This window comes from Mercurialis annua, linkage group LG5 (assembly GCF_937616625.2).
Source record: "Mercurialis annua linkage group LG5, ddMerAnnu1.2, whole genome shotgun sequence".
Taxonomy (NCBI): Eukaryota; Viridiplantae; Streptophyta; class Magnoliopsida; order Malpighiales; family Euphorbiaceae; genus Mercurialis; species Mercurialis annua.
The window spans coordinates 41,481,137-41,494,039 of NC_065574.1; the positions used below are offsets into that span (position 1 = coordinate 41,481,137).

At 45.8% G+C, this 12,903-nt stretch overlaps 37 non-coding genes across 37 annotated transcripts; all 37 read left to right on the forward strand.

Moving 5' to 3' along the window:
* The first annotated feature begins 176 nt into the window (after nt 1-176).
* LOC126684938 (5S ribosomal RNA) lies at nt 177-295 on the forward strand. The gene has a single exon (XR_007643101.1). It is a non-coding gene; the product is annotated as a 5S ribosomal RNA (ribosomal RNA).
* A 218-nt stretch (nt 296-513) lies between these two features.
* Nucleotides 514-632, forward strand: LOC126684464 (5S ribosomal RNA). Its single transcript, XR_007642642.1, has one exon. It is a non-coding gene; the product is annotated as a 5S ribosomal RNA (ribosomal RNA).
* Nucleotides 633-864: 232 nt separating this feature from the next.
* Nucleotides 865-983, forward strand: LOC126684950 (5S ribosomal RNA). The gene has a single exon (XR_007643113.1). It is a non-coding gene; the product is annotated as a 5S ribosomal RNA (ribosomal RNA).
* Nucleotides 984-1,208: 225 nt separating this feature from the next.
* LOC126684963 (5S ribosomal RNA) lies at nt 1,209-1,327 on the forward strand. Its single transcript, XR_007643125.1, has one exon. It is a non-coding gene; the product is annotated as a 5S ribosomal RNA (ribosomal RNA).
* A 232-nt stretch (nt 1,328-1,559) lies between these two features.
* On the forward strand, nt 1,560-1,678 carry LOC126684649 (5S ribosomal RNA). Its single transcript, XR_007642821.1, has one exon. It is a non-coding gene; the product is annotated as a 5S ribosomal RNA (ribosomal RNA).
* A 225-nt stretch (nt 1,679-1,903) lies between these two features.
* Nucleotides 1,904-2,022, forward strand: LOC126684976 (5S ribosomal RNA). Its single transcript, XR_007643136.1, has one exon. It is a non-coding gene; the product is annotated as a 5S ribosomal RNA (ribosomal RNA).
* Nucleotides 2,023-2,247: 225 nt separating this feature from the next.
* LOC126684867 (5S ribosomal RNA) lies at nt 2,248-2,366 on the forward strand. The gene has a single exon (XR_007643033.1). It is a non-coding gene; the product is annotated as a 5S ribosomal RNA (ribosomal RNA).
* Nucleotides 2,367-2,598: 232 nt separating this feature from the next.
* Nucleotides 2,599-2,717, forward strand: LOC126684988 (5S ribosomal RNA). The gene has a single exon (XR_007643147.1). It is a non-coding gene; the product is annotated as a 5S ribosomal RNA (ribosomal RNA).
* A 218-nt stretch (nt 2,718-2,935) lies between these two features.
* Nucleotides 2,936-3,054, forward strand: LOC126684266 (5S ribosomal RNA). Its single transcript, XR_007642453.1, has one exon. It is a non-coding gene; the product is annotated as a 5S ribosomal RNA (ribosomal RNA).
* Nucleotides 3,055-3,272: 218 nt separating this feature from the next.
* On the forward strand, nt 3,273-3,391 carry LOC126684999 (5S ribosomal RNA). Its single transcript, XR_007643158.1, has one exon. It is a non-coding gene; the product is annotated as a 5S ribosomal RNA (ribosomal RNA).
* Nucleotides 3,392-3,616: 225 nt separating this feature from the next.
* On the forward strand, nt 3,617-3,735 carry LOC126684465 (5S ribosomal RNA). Its single transcript, XR_007642643.1, has one exon. It is a non-coding gene; the product is annotated as a 5S ribosomal RNA (ribosomal RNA).
* Nucleotides 3,736-3,967: 232 nt separating this feature from the next.
* On the forward strand, nt 3,968-4,086 carry LOC126685011 (5S ribosomal RNA). The gene has a single exon (XR_007643169.1). It is a non-coding gene; the product is annotated as a 5S ribosomal RNA (ribosomal RNA).
* A 225-nt stretch (nt 4,087-4,311) lies between these two features.
* LOC126685022 (5S ribosomal RNA) lies at nt 4,312-4,430 on the forward strand. Its single transcript, XR_007643180.1, has one exon. It is a non-coding gene; the product is annotated as a 5S ribosomal RNA (ribosomal RNA).
* Nucleotides 4,431-4,662: 232 nt separating this feature from the next.
* Nucleotides 4,663-4,781, forward strand: LOC126684651 (5S ribosomal RNA). Its single transcript, XR_007642823.1, has one exon. It is a non-coding gene; the product is annotated as a 5S ribosomal RNA (ribosomal RNA).
* A 225-nt stretch (nt 4,782-5,006) lies between these two features.
* On the forward strand, nt 5,007-5,125 carry LOC126684869 (5S ribosomal RNA). Its single transcript, XR_007643035.1, has one exon. It is a non-coding gene; the product is annotated as a 5S ribosomal RNA (ribosomal RNA).
* Nucleotides 5,126-5,357: 232 nt separating this feature from the next.
* Nucleotides 5,358-5,476, forward strand: LOC126685034 (5S ribosomal RNA). Its single transcript, XR_007643191.1, has one exon. It is a non-coding gene; the product is annotated as a 5S ribosomal RNA (ribosomal RNA).
* Nucleotides 5,477-5,694: 218 nt separating this feature from the next.
* On the forward strand, nt 5,695-5,813 carry LOC126684267 (5S ribosomal RNA). The gene has a single exon (XR_007642454.1). It is a non-coding gene; the product is annotated as a 5S ribosomal RNA (ribosomal RNA).
* Nucleotides 5,814-6,031: 218 nt separating this feature from the next.
* LOC126685046 (5S ribosomal RNA) lies at nt 6,032-6,150 on the forward strand. The gene has a single exon (XR_007643202.1). It is a non-coding gene; the product is annotated as a 5S ribosomal RNA (ribosomal RNA).
* A 225-nt stretch (nt 6,151-6,375) lies between these two features.
* On the forward strand, nt 6,376-6,494 carry LOC126684680 (5S ribosomal RNA). Its single transcript, XR_007642852.1, has one exon. It is a non-coding gene; the product is annotated as a 5S ribosomal RNA (ribosomal RNA).
* Nucleotides 6,495-6,712: 218 nt separating this feature from the next.
* On the forward strand, nt 6,713-6,831 carry LOC126685057 (5S ribosomal RNA). The gene has a single exon (XR_007643213.1). It is a non-coding gene; the product is annotated as a 5S ribosomal RNA (ribosomal RNA).
* A 225-nt stretch (nt 6,832-7,056) lies between these two features.
* LOC126685069 (5S ribosomal RNA) lies at nt 7,057-7,175 on the forward strand. Its single transcript, XR_007643224.1, has one exon. It is a non-coding gene; the product is annotated as a 5S ribosomal RNA (ribosomal RNA).
* A 232-nt stretch (nt 7,176-7,407) lies between these two features.
* LOC126685083 (5S ribosomal RNA) lies at nt 7,408-7,526 on the forward strand. The gene has a single exon (XR_007643236.1). It is a non-coding gene; the product is annotated as a 5S ribosomal RNA (ribosomal RNA).
* Nucleotides 7,527-7,758: 232 nt separating this feature from the next.
* Nucleotides 7,759-7,877, forward strand: LOC126685094 (5S ribosomal RNA). The gene has a single exon (XR_007643247.1). It is a non-coding gene; the product is annotated as a 5S ribosomal RNA (ribosomal RNA).
* Nucleotides 7,878-8,102: 225 nt separating this feature from the next.
* LOC126685106 (5S ribosomal RNA) lies at nt 8,103-8,221 on the forward strand. Its single transcript, XR_007643258.1, has one exon. It is a non-coding gene; the product is annotated as a 5S ribosomal RNA (ribosomal RNA).
* Nucleotides 8,222-8,439: 218 nt separating this feature from the next.
* On the forward strand, nt 8,440-8,558 carry LOC126685117 (5S ribosomal RNA). Its single transcript, XR_007643269.1, has one exon. It is a non-coding gene; the product is annotated as a 5S ribosomal RNA (ribosomal RNA).
* A 232-nt stretch (nt 8,559-8,790) lies between these two features.
* Nucleotides 8,791-8,909, forward strand: LOC126685128 (5S ribosomal RNA). Its single transcript, XR_007643275.1, has one exon. It is a non-coding gene; the product is annotated as a 5S ribosomal RNA (ribosomal RNA).
* Nucleotides 8,910-9,134: 225 nt separating this feature from the next.
* On the forward strand, nt 9,135-9,253 carry LOC126685139 (5S ribosomal RNA). Its single transcript, XR_007643276.1, has one exon. It is a non-coding gene; the product is annotated as a 5S ribosomal RNA (ribosomal RNA).
* Nucleotides 9,254-9,471: 218 nt separating this feature from the next.
* On the forward strand, nt 9,472-9,590 carry LOC126685151 (5S ribosomal RNA). The gene has a single exon (XR_007643277.1). It is a non-coding gene; the product is annotated as a 5S ribosomal RNA (ribosomal RNA).
* Nucleotides 9,591-9,808: 218 nt separating this feature from the next.
* LOC126684268 (5S ribosomal RNA) lies at nt 9,809-9,927 on the forward strand. Its single transcript, XR_007642455.1, has one exon. It is a non-coding gene; the product is annotated as a 5S ribosomal RNA (ribosomal RNA).
* A 225-nt stretch (nt 9,928-10,152) lies between these two features.
* Nucleotides 10,153-10,271, forward strand: LOC126685163 (5S ribosomal RNA). Its single transcript, XR_007643279.1, has one exon. It is a non-coding gene; the product is annotated as a 5S ribosomal RNA (ribosomal RNA).
* Nucleotides 10,272-10,496: 225 nt separating this feature from the next.
* On the forward strand, nt 10,497-10,615 carry LOC126685165 (5S ribosomal RNA). Its single transcript, XR_007643280.1, has one exon. It is a non-coding gene; the product is annotated as a 5S ribosomal RNA (ribosomal RNA).
* Nucleotides 10,616-10,833: 218 nt separating this feature from the next.
* LOC126685172 (5S ribosomal RNA) lies at nt 10,834-10,952 on the forward strand. Its single transcript, XR_007643287.1, has one exon. It is a non-coding gene; the product is annotated as a 5S ribosomal RNA (ribosomal RNA).
* Nucleotides 10,953-11,170: 218 nt separating this feature from the next.
* Nucleotides 11,171-11,289, forward strand: LOC126684317 (5S ribosomal RNA). The gene has a single exon (XR_007642501.1). It is a non-coding gene; the product is annotated as a 5S ribosomal RNA (ribosomal RNA).
* A 232-nt stretch (nt 11,290-11,521) lies between these two features.
* LOC126685185 (5S ribosomal RNA) lies at nt 11,522-11,640 on the forward strand. The gene has a single exon (XR_007643298.1). It is a non-coding gene; the product is annotated as a 5S ribosomal RNA (ribosomal RNA).
* Nucleotides 11,641-11,865: 225 nt separating this feature from the next.
* Nucleotides 11,866-11,984, forward strand: LOC126684334 (5S ribosomal RNA). The gene has a single exon (XR_007642517.1). It is a non-coding gene; the product is annotated as a 5S ribosomal RNA (ribosomal RNA).
* Nucleotides 11,985-12,216: 232 nt separating this feature from the next.
* On the forward strand, nt 12,217-12,335 carry LOC126684336 (5S ribosomal RNA). Its single transcript, XR_007642519.1, has one exon. It is a non-coding gene; the product is annotated as a 5S ribosomal RNA (ribosomal RNA).
* Nucleotides 12,336-12,567: 232 nt separating this feature from the next.
* On the forward strand, nt 12,568-12,686 carry LOC126685197 (5S ribosomal RNA). The gene has a single exon (XR_007643309.1). It is a non-coding gene; the product is annotated as a 5S ribosomal RNA (ribosomal RNA).
* Nucleotides 12,687-12,903: the final 217 nt, after the last annotated feature.

Consider the following 12,903-nt stretch of genomic DNA (forward strand, 5'->3'; position numbering starts at 1 on the left):
TTATCGCCTATCGCGTAAACAGAACGAGTAACGAGCACCGGTGAATTGCAATGCAGGGACTAAACGGGAAATATGAAAAAGTTCAGGGACCAAAACGTACTTTTAAAGATAGTTTTTATTTTGGTTGAATGAGTTGCAAGGCAGCAGATATATACGATGATCGTGCAAGGTGTGACGGGTGCGATCATACCAGCACTAATGCACCGGATCCCATCAGAACTCCGAAGTTAAACGTGCTTGGGCGAGAGCAGTACTAGGATGGGTGACCTCCTGGGAAGTCCTCGTGTTGCACCCCTTTTTTGCATTTTTGCGGTCCGCGCCTGCATTTTTTTAATTATTATCGCCTATCGCGTAAACAGAACGAGTAACGAGCACCGGTGAATTGCAATGCAGGGACTAAACGGGAAATATGAAAAAAATCAGGGACCAAAACGTACTTTTAAAGATAGTTTTTATTTTGGTTGAATGAGTTGCAAGGCAGCAGATATATACGATGATCGTGCAAGGTGTGACGGGTGCGATCATACCAGCACTAATGCACCGGATCCCATCAGAACTCCGAAGTTAAACGTGCTTGGGCGAGAGCAGTACTAGGATGGGTGACCTCCTGGGAAGTCCTCGTGTTGCACCCGTTTTTTGCATTTTTGCGGTCCGCGCGTGCATTTTATTAATTATTATCGCCTATCGCATAAACAGAACGAGTAACGAGTAACGAGCAACGAGCACCGGTGAATTGCAATGCAGGGACTAAACGGGAAATATGAAAAAGTTCAGGGACCAAAACGTACTTTTAAAGATAGTTTTTATTTTGGTTGAATGAGTTGCAAGGCAGCAGATATATACGATGATCGTGCAAGGTGTGACGGGTGCGATCATACCAGCACTAATGCACCGGATCCCATCAGAACTCCGAAGTTAAACGTGCTTGGGCGAGAGCAGTACTAGGATGGGTGACCTCCTGGGAAGTCCTCGTGTTGCACCCCTTTTTGGCATTTTTGCGGTCCGCGCCTGCATTTTTTTAATTATTATCGCCTATCGCGTAAACAGAACGAGTAACGAGTAACGAGCACCGGTGAATTGCAATGCAGGGACTAAACGGGAAATATGAAAAAGTTCAGGGACCAAAACGTACTTTTAAAGATAGTTTTTATTTTGGTTGAATGAGTTGCAAGGCAGCGGATATATACGATGATCGTGCAAGGTGTGACGGGTGCGATCATACCAGCACTAATGCACCGGATCCCATCAGAACTCCGAAGTTAAACGTGCTTGGGCGAGAGCAGTACTAGGATGGGTGACCTCCTGGGAAGTCCTCGTGTTGCACCCCTTTTTGGCATTTTTGCGGTCCGCGCCTGCATTTTTTTAATTATTATCGCCTATCGCGTAAACAGAACGAGTAACGAGCAACGAGCAACGAGCACCGGTGAATTGCAATGCAGGGACTAAACGGGAAATATGAAAAAGTTCAGGGACCAAAACGTACTTTTAAAGATAGTTTTTATTTTGGTTGAATGAGTTGCAAGGCAGCAGATATATACGATGATCGTGCAAGGTGTGACGGGTGCGATCATACCAGCACTAATGCACCGGATCCCATCAGAACTCCAAAGTTAAACGTGCTTGGGCGAGAGCAGTACTAGGATGGGTGACCTCCTGGGAAGTCCTCGTGTTGCACCCCTTTTTGGCATTTTTGCGGTCCGCGCCTGCATTTTTTTAATTATTATCGCCTATCGCGTAAACAGAACGAGTAACGAGTAACGAGCACCGGTGAATTGCAATGCAGGGACTAAACGGGAAATATGAAAAAAATCAGGGACCAAAACGTACTTTTAAATATATTTTTTATTTTGGTTGAATGAGTTGCAAGGCAGCAGATATATACGATGATCGTGCAAGGTGTGACGGGTGCGATCATACCAGCACTAATGCACCGGATCCCATCAGAACTCCGAAGTTAAACGTGCTTGGGCGAGAGCAGTACTAGGATGGGTGACCTCCTGGGAAGTCCTCGTGTTGCACCCCTTTTTGGCATTTTTGCGGTCCGCGCCTGCATTTTTTTAATTATTATCGCCTATCGCGTAAACAGAACGAGTAACGAGTAACGAGCACCGGTGAATTGCAATGCAGGGACTAAACGGGAAATATGAAAAAGTTAAGGGACCAAAACGTACTTTTAAAGATAGTTTTTATTTTGGTTGAATGAGTTGCAAGGCAGCAGATATATACGATGATCGTGCAAGGTGTGACGGGTGCGATCATACCAGCACTAATGCACCGGATCCCATCAGAACTCCGAAGTTAAACGTGCTTGGGCGAGAGCAGTACTAGGATGGGTGACCTCCTGGGAAGTCCTCGTGTTGCACCTGTTTTTTGCATTTTTGCGGTCCGCGCGTGCATTTTATTAATTATTATCGCCTATCGCATAAACAGAACGAGTAACGAGTAACGAGCAACGAGCACCGGTGAATTGCAATGCAGGGACTAAACGGGAAATATGAAAAAGTTCAGGGACCAAAACGTACTTTTAAAGATAGTTTTTATTTTGGTTGAATGAGTTGCAAGGCAGCAGATATATACGATGATCGTGCAAGGTGTGACGGGTGCGATCATACCAGCACTAATGCACCGGATCCCATCAGAACTCCGAAGTTAAACGTGCTTGGGCGAGAGCAGTACTAGGATGGGTGACCTCCTGGGAAGTCCTCGTGTTGCACCCCTTTTTGGCATTTTTGCGGTCAGCGCCTGCATTTTTTTAATTATTATCGCCTATCGCGTAAACCGAACGAGTAACGAGCACCGGTGAATTGCAATGCAGGGACTAAACGGGAAATATGAAAAAGTTCAGAGACCAAAACGTACTTTTAAAGATAGTTTTTATTTTGGTTGAATGAGTTGCAAGGCGGCAGATATATACGATGATCGTGCAAGGTGTGACGGGTGCGATCATACCAGCACTAATGCACCGGATCCCATCTGAACTCCGAAGTTAAACGTGCTTGGGCGAGAGCAGTACTAGGATGGGTGACCTCCTGGGAAGTCCTCGTGTTGCACCCCTTTTTTGCATTTTTGCGGTCCGCGCCTGCATTTTTTTAATTATTATCGCCTATCGCGTAAACAGAACGAGTAACGAGCACCGGTGAATTGCAATGCAGGGACTAAACGGGAAATATGAAAAAGTTCAGCGACCAAAACGTACTTTTAAAGATAGTTTTTATTTTGGTTGAATGAGTTGCAAGGCAGCAGATATATACGATGATCGTGCAAGGTGTGACGGGTGCGATCATACCAGCACTAATGCACCGGATCCCATCAGAACTCCGAAGTTAAACGTGCTTGGGCGAGAGCAGTACTAGGATGGGTGACCTCCTGGGAAGTCCTCGTGTTGCACCCCTTTTTGGCATTTTTGCGGTCCGCGCCTGCATTTTTTTAATTATTATCGCCTATCGCGTAAACAGAACGAGTAACGAGTAACGAGCACCGGTGAATTGCAATGCAGGGACTAAACGGGAAATATGAAAAAAATCAGGGACCAAAACGTACTTTTAAAGATAGTTTTTATTTTGGTTGAATGAGTTGCAAGGCAGCAGATATATACGATGATCGTGCAAGGTGTGACGGGTGCGATCATACCAGCACTAATGCACCGGATCCCATCAGAACTCCGAAGTTAAACGTGCTTGGGCGAGAGCAGTACTAGGATGGGTGACCTCCTGGGAAGTCCTCGTGTTGCACCCGTTTTTTGCATTTTTGCGGTCCGCGCGTGCATTTTATTAATTATTATCGCCTATCGCATAAACAGAACGAGTAACGAGTAACGAGCAACGAGCACCGGTGAATTGCAATGCAGGGACTAAACGGGAAATATGAAAAAGTTCAGGGACCAAAACGTACTTTTAAAGATAGTTTTTATTTTGGTTGAATGAGTTGCAAGGCAGCAGATATATACGATGATCGTGCAAGGTGTGACGGGTGCGATCATACCAGCACTAATGCACCGGATCCCATCAGAACTCCGAAGTTAAACGTGCTTGGGCGAGAGCAGTACTAGGATGGGTGACCTCCTGGGAAGTCCTCGTGTTGCACCCCTTTTTGGCATTTTTGCGGTCCGCGCCTGCATTTTTTTAATTATTATCGCCTATCGCGTAAACAGAACGAGTAACGAGTAACGAGCACCGGTGAATTGCAATGCAGGGACTAAACGGGAAATATGAAAAAGTTCAGGGACCAAAACGTACTTTTAAAGATAGTTTTTATTTTGGTTGAATGAGTTGCAAGGCAGCGGATATATACGATGATCGTGCAAGGTGTGACGGGTGCGATCATACCAGCACTAATGCACCGGATCCCATCAGAACTCCGAAGTTAAACGTGCTTGGGCGAGAGCAGTACTAGGATGGGTGACCTCCTGGGAAGTCCTCGTGTTGCACCCCTTTTTGGCATTTTTGCGGTCCGCGCCTGCATTTTTTTAATTATTATCGCCTATCGCGTAAACAGAACGAGTAACGAGCAACGAGCAACGAGCACCGGTGAATTGCAATGCAGGGACTAAACGGGAAATATGAAAAAGTTCAGAGACCAAAACGTACTTTTAAAGATAGTTTTTATTTTGGTTGAATGAGTTGCAAGGCAGCAGATATATACGATGATCGTGCAAGGTGTGACGGGTGCGATCATACCAGCACTAATGCACCGGATCCCATCAGAACTCCAAAGTTAAACGTGCTTGGGCGAGAGCAGTACTAGGATGGGTGACCTCCTGGGAAGTCCTCGTGTTGCACCCCTTTTTGGCATTTTTGCGGTCCGCGCCTGCATTTTTTTAATTATTATCGCCTATCGCGTAAACAGAACGAGTAACGAGTAACGAGCACCGGTGAATTGCAATGCAGGGACTAAACGGGAAATATGAAAAAAATCAGGGACCAAAACGTACTTTTAAAGATAGTTTTTATTTTGGTTGAATGAGTTGCAAGGCAGCAGATATATACGATGATCGTGCAAGGTGTGACGGGTGCGATCATACCAGCACTAATGCACCGGATCCCATCAGAACTCCGAAGTTAAACGTGCTTGGGCGAGAGCAGTACTAGGATGGGTGACCTCCTGGGAAGTCCTCGTGTTGCACCTGTTTTTTGCATTTTTGCGGTCCGCGCGTGCATTTTATTAATTATTATCGCCTATCGCATAAACAGAACGAGTAACGAGTAACGAGCAACGAGCACCGGTGAATTGCAATGTAGGGACTAAACGGGAAATATGAAAAAGTTCAGGGACCAAAACGTACTTTTAAAGATAGTTTTTATTTTGGTTGAATGAGTTGCAAGGCAGCAGATATATACGATGATCGTGCAAGGTGTGACGGGTGCGATCATACCAGCACTAATGCACCGGATCCCATCAGAACTCCGAAGTTAAACGTGCTTGGGCGAGAGCAGTACTAGGATGGGTGACCTCCTGGGAAGTCCTCGTGTTGCACCCCTTTTTGGCATTTTTGCGGTCCGCGCCTGCATTTTTTTAATTATTATCGCCTATCGCGTAAACAGAACGAGTAACGAGCACCGGTGAATTGCAATGCAGGGACTAAACGGGAAATATGAAAAAGTTCAGAGACCAAAACGTACTTTTAAAGATAGTTTTTATTTTGGTTGAATGAGTTGCAAGGCGGCAGATATATACGATGATCGTGCAAGGTGTGACGGGTGCGATCATACCAGCACTAATGCACCGGATCCCATCTGAACTCCGAAGTTAAACGTGCTTGGGCGAGAGCAGTACTAGGATGGGTGACCTCCTGGGAAGTCCTCGTGTTGCACCCCTTTTTTGCATTTTTGCGGTCCGCGCTTGCATTTTTTTAATTATTATCGCCTATCGCGTAAACAGAACGAGTAACGAGCACCGGTGAATTGCAATGCAGGGACTAAACGGGAAATATGAAAAAGTTCAGAGACCAAAACGTACTTTTAAAGATAGTTTTTATTTTGGTTGAATGAGTTGCAAGGCAGCAGATATATACGATGATCGTGCAAGGTGTGACGGGTGCGATCATACCAGCACTAATGCACCGGATCCCATCAGAACTCCGAAGTTAAACGTGCTTGGGCGAGAGCAGTACTAGGATGGGTGACCTCCTGGGAAGTCCTCGTGTTGCACCCCTTTTTGGCATTTTTGCGGTCCGCGCCTGCATTTTTTTAATTATTATCGCCTATCGCGTAAACAGAACGAGTAACGAGTAACGAGCACCGGTGAATTGCAATGCAGGGACTAAACGGGAAATATGAAAAAGTTCAGGGACCAAAACGTACTTTTAAAGATAGTTTTTATTTTGGTTGAATGAGTTGCAAGGCGGCAGATATATACGATGATCGTGCAAGGTGTGACGGTTGCGATCATACCAGCACTAATGCACCGGATCCCATCTGAACTCCGAAGTTAAACGTGCTTGGGCGAGAGCAGTACTAGGATGGGTGACCTCCTGGGAAGTCCTCGTGTTGCACCCCTTTTTTGCATTTTTGCGGTCCGCGCCTGCATTTTTTTAATTATTATCGCCTATCGCGTAAACAGAACGAGTAACGAGCACCGGTGAATTGCAATGCAGGGACTAAACGGGAAATATGAAAAAGTTCAGAGACCAAAACGTACTTTTAAAGATAGTTTTTATTTTGGTTGAATGAGTTGCAAGGCAGCAGATATATACGATGATCGTGCAAGGTGTGACGGGTGCGATCATACCAGCACTAATGCACCGGATCCCATCAGAACTCCGAAGTTAAACGTGCTTGGGCGAGAGCAGTACTAGGATGGGTGACCTCCTGGGAAGTCCTCGTGTTGCACCCCTTTTTTGCATTTTTGCGGTCCGCGCCTGCATTTTTTTAATTATTATCGCCTATCGCGTAAACAGAACGAGTAACGAGTAACGAGCACCGGTGAATTGCAATGCAGGGACTAAACGGGAAATATGAAAAAAATCAGGGACCAAAACGTACTTTTAAAGATAGTTTTTATTTTGGTTGAATGAGTTGCAAGGCAGCAGATATATACGATGATCGTGCAAGGTGTGACGGGTGCGATCATACCAGCACTAATGCACCGGATCCCATCAGAACTCCGAAGTTAAACGTGCTTGGGCGAGAGCAGTACTAGGATGGGTGACCTCCTGGGAAGTCCTCGTGTTGCACCCCTTTTTGGCATTTTTGCGGTCCGCGCCTGCATTTTTTTAATTATTATCGCCTATCGCGTAAACAGAACGAGTAACGAGTAACGAGCACCGAGCACCGGTGAATTGCAATGCAGGGACTAAACGGGAAATATGAAAAAGTTCAGGGACCAAAACGTACTTTTAAAGATAGTTTTTATTTTGGTTGAATGAGTTGCAAGGCAGCAGATATATACGATGATCGTGCAAGGTGTGACGGGTGCGATCATACCAGCACTAATGCACCGGATCCCATCAGAACTCCGAAGTTAAACGTGCTTGGGCGAGAGCAGTACTAGGATGGGTGACCTCCTGGGAAGTCCTCGTGTTGCACCCCTTTTTGGCATTTTTGCGGTCCGCGCCTGCATTTTTTTAATTATTATCGCCTATCGCGTAAACAGAACGAGTAACGAGTAACGAGCACCGAGCACCGGTGAATTGCAATGCAGGGACTAAACGGGAAATATGAAAAAGTTCAGGGACCAAAACGTACTTTTAAAGATAGTTTTTATTTTGGTTGAATGAGTTGCAAGGCAGCAGATATATACGATGATCGTGCAAGGTGTGACGGGTGCGATCATACCAGCACTAATGCACCGGATCCCATCAGAACTCCGAAGTTAAACGTGCTTGGGCGAGAGCAGTACTAGGATGGGTGACCTCCTGGGAAGTCCTCGTGTTGCACCCCTTTTTTGCATTTTTGCGGTCCGCGCCTGCATTTTTTTAATTATTATCGCCTATCGCGTAAACAGAACGAGTAACGAGTAACGAGCACCGGTGAATTGCAATGCAGGGACTAAACGGGAAATATGAAAAAGTTCAGGGACCAAAACGTACTTTTAAAGATAGTTTTTATTTTGGTTGAATGAGTTGCAAGGCAGCAGATATATACGATGATCGTGCAAGGTGTGGCGGGTGCGATCATACCAGCACTAATGCACCGGATCCCATCAGAACTCCGAAGTTAAACGTGCTTGGGCGAGAGCAGTACTAGGATGGGTGACCTCCTGGGAAGTCCTCGTGTTGCACCCCTTTTTGGCATTTTTGCGGTCCGCGCCTGCATTTTTTTAATTATTATCGCCTATCGCGTAAACAGAACGAGTAACGAGCACCGGTGAATTGCAATGCAGGGACTAAACGGGAAATATGAAAAAGTTCAGCGACCAAAACGTACTTTTAAAGATAGTTTTTATTTTGGTTGAATGAGTTGCAAGGCAGCAGATATATACGATGATCGTGCAAGGTGTGACGGGTGCGATCATACCAGCACTAATGCACCGGATCCCATCAGAACTCCGAAGTTAAACGTGCTTGGGCGAGAGCAGTACTAGGATGGGTGACCTCCTGGGAAGTCCTCGTGTTGCACCCCTTTTTGGCATTTTTGCGGTCCGCGCCTGCATTTTTTTAATTATTATCGCCTATCGCGTAAACAGAACGAGTAACGAGTAACGAGCACCGAGCACCGGTGAATTGCAATGCAGGGACTAAACGGGAAATATGAAAAAGTTCAGGGACCAAAACGTACTTTTAAAGATAGTTTTTATTTTGGTTGAATGAGTTGCAAGGCAGCAGATATATACGATGATCGTGCAAGGTGTGACGGGTGCGATCATACCAGCACTAATGCACCGGATCCCATCAGAACTCCGAAGTTAAACGTGCTTGGGCGAGAGCAGTACTAGGATGGGTGACCTCCTGGGAAGTCCTCGTGTTGCACCCCTTTTTTGCATTTTTGCGGTCCGCGCCTGCATTTTTTTAATTATTATCGCCTATCGCGTAAACAGAACGAGTAACGAGTAACGAGCACCGGTGAATTGCAATGCAGGGACTAAACGGGAAATATGAAAAAGTTCAGGGACCAAAACGTACTTTTAAAGATAGTTTTTATTTTGGTTGAATGAGTTGCAAGGCAGCAGATATATACGATGATCGTGCAAGGTGTGGCGGGTGCGATCATACCAGCACTAATGCACCGGATCCCATCAGAACTCCGAAGTTAAACGTGCTTGGGCGAGAGCAGTACTAGGATGGGTGACCTCCTGGGAAGTCCTCGTGTTGCACCCCTTTTTGGCATTTTTGCGGTCCGCGCCTGCATTTTTTTAATTATTATCGCCTATCGCGTAAACAGAACGAGTAACGAGCACCGGTGAATTGCAATGCAGGGACTAAACGGGAAATATGAAAAAGTTCAGGGACCAAAACGTACTTTTAAAGATAGTTTTTATTTTGGTTGAATGAGTTGCAAGGCAGCAGATATATACGATGATCGTGCAAGGTGTGACGGGTGCGATCATACCAGCACTAATGCACCGGATCCCATCAGAACTCCGAAGTTAAACGTGCTTGGGCGAGAGCAGTACTAGGATGGGTGACCTCCTGGGAAGTCCTCGTGTTGCACCCCTTTTTGGCATTTTTGCGGTCCGCGCCTGCATTTTTTTAATTATTATCGCCTATCGCGTAAACAGAACGAGTAACGAGCACCGGTGAATTGCAATGCAGGGACTAAACGGGAAATATGAAAAAGTTCAGCGACCAAAACGTACTTTTAAAGATAGTTTTTATTTTGGTTGAATGAGTTGCAAGGCAGCAGATATATACGATGATCGTGCAAGGTGTGACGGGTGCGATCATACCAGCACTAATGCACCGGATCCCATCTGAACTCCGAAGTTAAACGTGCTTGGGCGAGAGCAGTACTAGGATGGGTGACCTCCTGGGAAGTCCTCGTGTTGCACCCCTTTTTGGCATTTTTGCGGTCCGCGCCTGCATTTTTTTAATTATTATCGCCTATCGCGTAAACAGAACGAGTAACGAGTAACGAGCACCGGTGAATTGCAATGCAGGGACTAAACGGGAAATATGAAAAAGTTCAGGGACCAAAACGTACTTTTAAAGATAGTTTTTATTTTGGTTGAATGAGTTGCAAGGCAGCAGATATATACGATGATCGTGCAAGGTGTGACGGGTGCGATCATACCAGCACTAATGCACCGGATCCCATCAGAACTCCGAAGTTAAACGTGCTTGGGCGAGAGCAGTACTAGGATGGGTGACCTCCTGGGAAGTCCTCGTGTTGCACCCCTTTTTTGCATTTTTGCGGTCCGCGCCTGCATTTTTTTAATTATTATCGCCTATCGCGTAAACAGAACGAGTAACGAGTAACGAGCACCGGTGAATTGCAATGCAGGGACTAAACGGGAAATATGAAAAAGTTCAGGGACCAAAACGTACTTTTAAAGATAGTTTTTATTTTGGTTGAATGAGTTGCAAGGCAGCAGATATATACGATGATCGTGCAAGGTGTGGCGGGTGCGATCATACCAGCACTAATGCACCGGATCCCATCAGAACTCCGAAGTTAAACGTGCTTGGGCGAGAGCAGTACTAGGATGGGTGACCTCCTGGGAAGTCCTCGTGTTGCACCCCTTTTTGGCATTTTTGCGGTCCGCGCCTGCATTTTTTTAATTATTATCGCCTATCGCGTAAACAGAACGAGTAACGAGCACCGGTGAATTGCAATGCAGGGACTAAACGGGAAATATGAAAAAGTTCAGGGACCAAAACGTACTTTTAAAGATAGTTTTTATTTTGGTTGAATGAGTTGCAAGGCAGCAGATATATACGATGATCGTGCAAGGTGTGACGGGTGCGATCATACCAGCACTAATGCACCGGATCCCATCAGAACTCCGAAGTTAAACGTGCTTGGGCGAGAGCAGTACTAGGATGGGTGACCTCCTGGGAAGTCCTCGTGTTGCACCCCTTTTTGGCATTTTTGCGGTCCGCGCCTGCATTTTTTTAATTATTATCGCCTATCGCGTAAACAGAACGAGTAACGAGCACCGGTGAATTGCAATGCAGGGACTAAACGGGAAATATGAAAAAGTTTAGGGACCAAAACGTACTTTTAAAGATAGTTTTTATTTTGGTTGAATGAGTTGCAAGGCAGCAGATATATACGATGATCGTGCAAGGTGTGACGGGTGCGATCATACCAGCACTAATGCACCGGATCCCATCTGAACTCCGAAGTTAAACGTGCTTGGGCGAGAGCAGTACTAGGATGGGTGACCTCCTGGGAAGTCCTCGTGTTGCACTCCTTTTTGGCATTTTTGCGGTCCGCGCCTGCATTTTTTTAATTATTATCGCCTATCGCGTAAACAGAACGAGTAACGAGCAACGAGCAACGAGCACCGGTGAATTGCAATGCAGGGACTAAACGGGAAATATGAAAAAGTTCAGGGACCAAAACGTACTTTTAAAGATAGTTTTTATTTTGGTTGAATGAGTTGCAAGGCAGCAGATATATACGATGATCGTGCAAGGTGTGACGGGTGCGATCATACCAGCACTAATGCACCGGATCCCATCAGAACTCCGAAGTTAAACGTGCTTGGGCGAGAGCAGTACTAGGATGGGTGACCTCCTGGGAAGTCCTCGTGTTGCACCCCTTTTTGGCATTTTTGCGGTCCGCGCCTGCATTTTTTTAATTATTATCGCCTATCGCGTAAACAGAACGAGTAACGAGTAACGAGCACCGGTGAATTGCAATGCAGGGACTAAACGGGAAATATGAAAAAGTTCAGGGACCAAAACGTACTTTTAAAGATAGTTTTTATTTTGGTTGAATGAGTTGCAAGGCAGCAGATATATACGATGATCGTGCAAGGTGTGACGGGTGCGATCATACCAGCACTAATGCACCGGATCCCATCAGAACTCCGAAGCTAAACGTGCTTGGGCGAGAGCAGTACTAGGATGGGTGACCTCCTGGGAAGTCCTCGTGTTGCACCCCTTTTTGGCATTTTTGCGGTCCGCGCCTGCATTTTTTTAATTATTATCGCCTATCGCGTAAACAGAACGAGTAACGAGCAACGAGCAACGAGCACCGGTGAATTGCAATGCAGGGACTAAACGGGAAATATGAAAAAGTTTAGGGACCAAAACGTACTTTTAAAGATAGTTTTTATTTTGGTTGAATGAGTTGCAAGGCAGCAGATATATACGATGATCGTGCAAGGTGTGACGGGTGCGATCATACCAGCACTAATGCACCGGATCCCATCAGAACTCCGAAGCTAAACGTGCTTGGGCGAGAGCAGTACTAGGATGGGTGACCTCCTGGGAAGTCCTCGTGTTGCACCCCTTTTTGGCATTTTTGCGGTCCGCGCCTGCATTTTTTTAATTATTATCGCCTATCGCGTAAACAGAACGAGTAACGAGCAACGAGCAACGAGCACCGGTGAATTGCAATGCAGGGACTAAACGGGAAATATGAAAAAGTTCAGGGACCAAAACGTACTTTTAAAGATAGTTTTTATTTTGGTTGAATGAGTTGCAAGGCAGCAGATATATACGATGATCGTGCAAGGTGTGACGGGTGCGATCATACCAGCACTAATGCACCGGATCCCATCAGAACTCCGAAGTTAAACGTGCTTGGGCGAGAGCAGTACTAGGATGGGTGACCTCCTGGGAAGTCCTCGTGTTGCACCCCTTTTTGGCATTTTTGCGGTCCACGCCTGCATTTTTTTAATTATTATCGCCTATCGCGTAAACAGAACGAGTAACGAGTAACGAGCACCGGTGAATTGCAATGCAGGGACTAAACGGGAAATATGAAAAAGTTCAGGGACCAAAACGTACTTTTAAAGATAGTTTTTATTTTGGTTGAATGAGTTGCAAGGCAGCAGATATATACGATGATCGTGCAA